The sequence below is a fragment of the Cupressus sempervirens genome, chromosome 9 (assembly GCF_028749045.1).
Source record: "Cupressus sempervirens isolate cs-2001-9-10 chromosome 9, ASM2874904v1, whole genome shotgun sequence".
In the NCBI taxonomy this organism is placed as follows: Eukaryota; Viridiplantae; Streptophyta; class Pinopsida; order Cupressales; family Cupressaceae; genus Cupressus; species Cupressus sempervirens.
The window spans coordinates 373372016-373378750 of NC_143126.1; positions in this window are offsets into that span (position 1 = coordinate 373372016).

The following is a 6735-nucleotide window of genomic DNA, read 5'->3' on the forward strand; positions in this document are numbered from 1 at the left end:
CCTAAGACCTCCCACATAGGAAGCTCACAATTTACCGTTGTCTTGTAGGCTCTTGCCTAAATTAATTATTATTATTATTATTTATTAAGCATGATCATGAATAGATTTGAACCCAAGACCTCATTGATAAGAGGCTCACAATTTACCATTGTGTTGTAGGCTCTTGCCTAAATAAGAAATACAAATTACATATATAATATGTTATCAATAAAATAATATTTAGTATAATATTTAAAATAATTAAATAATAATAAATTTACAATGGATAAATAAAAAAATTAAATTAAATACAAGAGAATATTGTAGAAAATATGTTATCTTTCTAAATAAGATTTAATAATAAATGATAATAAATATAAAATAGATAAGTAAATAAATTATATAATTTAAATTAAATAAATCTAATAAAAAGTCAAGAGATGTAATAAAAATACACGACTCTTTAAAATTAAGGTATAAAAGGGAGGAGAGTTCATTTTATAGAGGAATGAAGAGGAGAAGAGTTAAAGAAGGATTATTAAAAGAGGAATGAAAAGAAAACTAGTGACTTTTTCAAATATTTTCAATGATGAAAGGATGCAACTCTTAGAAAGGGTTGTTTTTATGAATGGTTGTGACTCTTCAAAAATATTTTAACTGACTTTTCAAAAGGATTCTAATTATGAAAGGTTGTTACTTTTTGGTATTATTGTATTTATGAAGTGTTGCAACTTCTTAAAGGATTTTGATTATGAAGTGTTATGACTTTTCCAAAGAATTGTGATTATGAAGGGTTGTGGCTTTTTAAAAGGATTGTGATTATGAAAGCTTGCAACTCTTTGAAAAGGACATGGATGATAAATAAAATATGGGAGTATTACAAAACAATAATACCTAAGAGAGTTGAACTACAAAATCATCAGAGTAGAGAAGGTGAAGATACTAAACTAATATATACTAAATGTTGGGAATTAAAGTAATATATATTCAATGAAGGATTTTAAAATGAAAAACTGAAGGAAACTAGAGGTGTGTTCATTTGATGTGTTTATTTCATAAATAAATATGAATTATTTGGTATATAAAATTATCAAGATCAAGGATTGAGATGATAATTTTATAATTTTCATAGAGATCAAGTAAGAACTTGGTAGAGGTCACTCATTAGAATGTCGAGTTTCTTTTAAGAAAACTCAAAGATTGGAAGACATATTTTCAAAGAATTTTGATTATGAATTGTTATGACTTTTCCAAAGGATTGTGATTATGAAGGGTTGTGACTTTTCGAAAGGATTGTGATTATGAAGGGTTGCAACTCTTTGAAAAGGACATGGATGATAAATAAAATATGGGAGTATTACAAAACAATAATATCTAAGAGAGTTGAACTACAAAATCATCAAAGTAGAGAAAGTGAAGATACTAAACTAATATATATTGAATGTTGTGAATTGAAGTAATATATATTCTATGAAGGATTATAAAATGAAAAATTGAAGGGAACTAGAGGTGTGTTCACTTGATATGTTTATTTCATAAATAAATATAAATCATTTGGTATATAAAATTATCAAGATCAATGATTGAGATGAGAACTTTATAGTTCTATAGAGATCAAGTAAGAACTTGGTAGAGGTCATTCATTATAATGTCGAGTTTCTTTTAAGAAAACTCAAAGATTAGAAGGCATTCTTGATTGAACCTCAGGATTCTGAATTGGAACTCAGAGAGAGATTTGTAGAGAATCTCTTAGAGACAATATATATTATAGTGGTCAAACATATGCATATGTTAGAGATAAGAGACTTGGTTAGATGTGTGATCTCTACCAAGTAGTGTTACCAAAGATCCCAAATATTCCTAAGGAAGACATTCTTTATATGATATATACCTAATTGAGATATGATTCTCACCAGAGGCTTAGGTAGTTTGCAAAGGATCTCTTTCGAAGGATTAGGAAGGGTAGTATTTAGATTAATATTTACTTAATCCAATATTTTTAATGTGTTTCACATTTAATTTTTTTAATTTTTACTGACGAATGATTGCAAGTTACAACATTCAAATTTAGTCTGGAAGAAGGGACATTAGAGTGGTATCAGAGCATGATCTTACCATCTTGTAGGGTAAAAGAGGAGGACAATACATCATATGAAAGAGTAATATAGAAAGCCAATAAAAATTGGAATAAGGTCAATCATGTCAATGAAAACAACCTAAAAATTTAGAATAAAAGACATGCATCTTTCAAATCAATAGAAGAACTATCGAATTGCTTGAGGACAAGCAAATTGAGGAGGTCATGTCACCATCTTAAGATATAATTTTCATAATAAATAAATAAATAATGATAATAAAATCATATTCAAGTATAGAAATAAGATTTTCTTTTTTTGGGATTAGTAAGAGGCCAAAGCAAAGATTAATTATTATGTGTTGTGATTAATTAATTATTGTTATTATTTATTAAGTGCAATTGCAAATAGATTAGAACCCAAGACCTCGTCAATAAGAGGCTCACAATTTACCATTATGTTGTAGGTTGTTGCCTAAATAAGAAATAAAAATTACATAAATAATATATTATCAACAAAATAATATTTAGTAAAATATTTAAAACAATTATATAATAATAAATTTAAAATGGATAAATAAATAAATAAAATTAAATACAAGAGAATATTGTAGAAAGTATGTTATCTTTCTAAATAAGATTTAATAATAAATGATAATAAATATAAAATAGATAAGTAAATAAATTATATAATTTAAATTAATTAAATCTAATAAAAAGTCAAGAGATGTAATAAAAATATGTGACTCTTTAAAATTAAGGTATAAAAGGGAGGAGAGTTTATTTTATAGAGAAATGAAGAGAAGAAGAAGACAAGAGTTAAAGAAGGATTATTAGAAGAGAAATGAGAAGAAAACAAGTGACTTTTTCAAATATTTTCTATGATGAAAGGATGTGGCTCTTAGAAAGGGTTGTGATTATGAATGGTTGTGACTCTTCAAAAATATTTTAACTGACTTTTCAAATGGATTTTGATTATGAAAGGTTGTTACTTTTTGGTATTATTGTGATTATGAAGTGTTCCAACTTTTTGAAGAATTTTGATTGAAGTGTTATGACTTTTCCAAAGGATTGTGATTATGAAGCGTTATGACTTTTCAAAAGGATTGTGATTATGAAGGGTTCCAACTCTTTGAAAAGGACATGGATAATAAATAAAATATGGGAGTATTAAAAAACAATAACACCTAAGAGAGTTGTGTTGGCTTGGTTTTTGACATGTAATTTTTTTTGCAAAATCATTGTGAAAAGTCTAGTTTTCCTTTAGAAATTAGGGCTATGTGCTTTTAAATCATTATTTGCCCTAGGAAAATCCCTATTTTGTGTCGGTTGTTTTAATGTTAGTTTTTTCCTAAATCCCTAAGCTAGGTTTACATAGTTTGCATTTTAAAGAAAATGCACGGGAATTTCTTGAAAATATTTTAGAAATCCTCTTTCATATTTTCCCATGCGCCCTTTAAATTTTGCTGCATTATCTTGCCTTAGCTTAAGTCTCAATTCGCAATATAACCCAAGCTTTTATTTGAATCTTACGGGGGTGACATTTTATGTGCGAGTAATAACTAAATCTTGATAGCCCTTGATTTTCTTTGAGATAAAGGGTTGTTGTTATATTTCTTTGAAAAGATGAGCATGTTTTAACTATAGTGACATAGCCACCGTTTGACATGTGGAAGGTGGTAGGACCAACCCTTATAGGAAATTGCCATAAATTTTAGTCTTGAATAAGTTTCTAGTTGTCAAAATTTCATTTTCCATGGAGGTAAACATTATGGAGAAAAGGTGTTTTGTCAAAGCCATCAGATCCTTTCAAGATCGATAGATGTTGCCTTGTCACTAACGAAAGTTGCACGATCAATATCCATAGCGACAAAGTGACAGTTTGACATGTGGCAGGTGGGGCCATTTTCATAGGGACTTTTTGTTTGCATGGTGCCACGATAGTAAATATAAAAGGTGATTAGACTGCGACCATGTGATATAGTCAAACTCAAAGCATAATATGTTGATTGCTTAGTTGCAAGAGCAAAGGTCTAAAGTGCATAGTGATGTGCGAAGCCACGACTTAATGATTGACCAAAGGTTTTCGTGTATTTGCAAGAAAAAAGTGTAACCATTGGTGGAATGGTGTAACCACACAATTAAAGTTAATTAAAGGGTCAAAAACTTGTGGGTGCTTTGCGCCCACGAAGTGATAGAAAGAAGTAAAATGTTGTAGTTTGCTAGGTTTTGACCCTGAGGGTGGCGGATGGAATATTGATATAAAATAAATAAAAAAAAGTATGGTGCAAGTTGGCACTGAATAGATAAATGGGTTGGTGGCTCGAGCAACACAATCTTGATGTAGATCAAATTTTATGGTGGAGTAAGGATATGGTAGAAAATCAAATAGAATCAATTTCATAGAATGACCACCAAATAGAAGTAAATATTTTGAAGGTAGTTGCAGAGGTAGTTGAGAATTCCATGATTGAAGGTAGAAGAGGACTAACCAAATCAAGTTGATGACTCCTATAGCAAGTTCCATCATGCCGATTTAATAGTCGTTATCCTGGTTTAGTCTTGATATAAAGAATGTTTTAAATGCAATATCACTTTGATCTCTTTGCATGCATTTTCCAGTTAGATTTATGACATGTCTCCTCTCATCTATAGCTTGTTGAATCCTTTATAAGGATTTCCAGGATGAGGAGAAAAGAGGTTGGCTCCAATTTTATCACTATGAGACTAATAGGGTTCCTATTTTGGTTCTAGGGTTCCAGCGTTGGATAATTTCCTAACTACTATGATACCATATTCTTCAGTATTTCTATGTTATGAATAACATTGTTGTAGTTTCCTTGAAGAAAATAGATTGTACAATCATCTGTTGCATCTTATCTAAGTTTTGCATACACTTAATGCATTTGTGTTAATGAAATGAATAAAAATAACAACCAATTTCTTAGTTTCATTCTTATTCTCATCTCCTCTCTCTTTAATTTGCAATATTTTGTGGTTTAGGGACAAATAACTTAAACCCTTTTGCATCCCCTTCAAGTTGTTCAAATATCTTAATATATGAGTGTATTGGGGTATCCAAATGTATGTTATCACTGAGTTATTGCCCAATGGATAAGGGATTGATCATCTTGGGGAATGCATGTTTGTGTTATTCATACCTTAGTCTTGTTGATATTCAACATCATAAATCAAATCTTTTCTCTTTCATGTTGGAAGAGCTAAAAGAGTTACCCTCACTTAGTTTATCGAATTCATGTGCCCTATTATTAGCTATCTCATCTCCATGAATGTTTGCATAAACATATAAGATTCAAGGGTTTTATCTATAATATAGATTCAATTATATGCTTTGACACCGGTACCATGTAAAGAATCTAAGGTTCACCTGCCTAGGTCTTGCAAAGCCTAAAGAGAAGGAGAGAATAACCTTATAGTTGGCCCTATTGTCTAAATAGGTGCATTGAGTATGAGAATTAGCTTCCCCTAGGTATATGTGTTCTTATCACTGGGTTATTAAAAAGTTGTTAATTCAGGAGCAAACAAGTTGAACAACAAAACTATCATAGTAGAGAAAGTGAAGACAGTAAACTAATATATATTGAATGTTGGGAATTAAGGTAATATATATTCTATGAAGGATTATAAAATGAAAAATTGAAGGGAACCAAAGGCGTGTTCATTTGATATGTTTTTTGCATAAATAAATATGAATCATTTGGTAGATAAAATTATCAAGATCAAGGATTGAGATGAGAGCTTTATAGTTCTCATAGAGGTCAAGTAAGAACTTGGAAGAGGTCATTCATTAGAATGCCAAGTTTCTTTTAAGAAAACTCAAATATTAGAAGGCATTCTTGATTGAATATCAGGATTCTAAATTGGAACTCAGAGAGAGATTTGTAGAGAATCTCTTAGAGAAAATATATATTGTAGTGGTCAAACATATGCATATTAAGAGATAAGAGACTTGGTTAGAGGTGTGATATCTACCAAGTAGTATTACCAGAGATCCCAAAGATTCACAAGGAAGATGTTCTTTATATGATAATTTACTAATCAAGATATAATTCTCACTAGAGGGTCAGGTGGTTTGAGAAGGATCTCTTTCGAAGGATTAGGAAGGGTAGTATTCAAATTAATATTTACTCAATCCAATATTTTTAATGTGTTTCACATTTAATTTTTTTATTTATTGACAAATGGTTACAAGTTACAACATTCAAATTTAGTTTGGAAGAGGGGACATTACAGTGGTATCATAGCATGATCTTGCCATCTTGTAGGGTAAAAGAGGAGAAAAATACTTCATATGAAAGCCAATAAAAATTCGAATAAGGTCAATCATGCCAATGAAAAAAAACCTAAAAATTTAGAATAAAGGAGGTGCATCTTTCAAATCAATAGAAGAACTATCTAATTGCTTGAGGACAAGCAATTTGAGGAAGGTCATGTCCCCATCTTAATATATAATCTTAATAATAATTAAATAAATAATGATAATAAAATCATATTCAAGTATAGAAATAAGAAATAATTTTTTTTGGATTGGTAAGAGGCCAAAGCCAAGATTAATTATTATGTGTTGTAATTAATTAATTATTATTATTTATTAAGTGAAATTGTGAATAGATTCAAACCCAAGACCTCTCCGATAAGAGGCTCATAATTTACCATTGTAT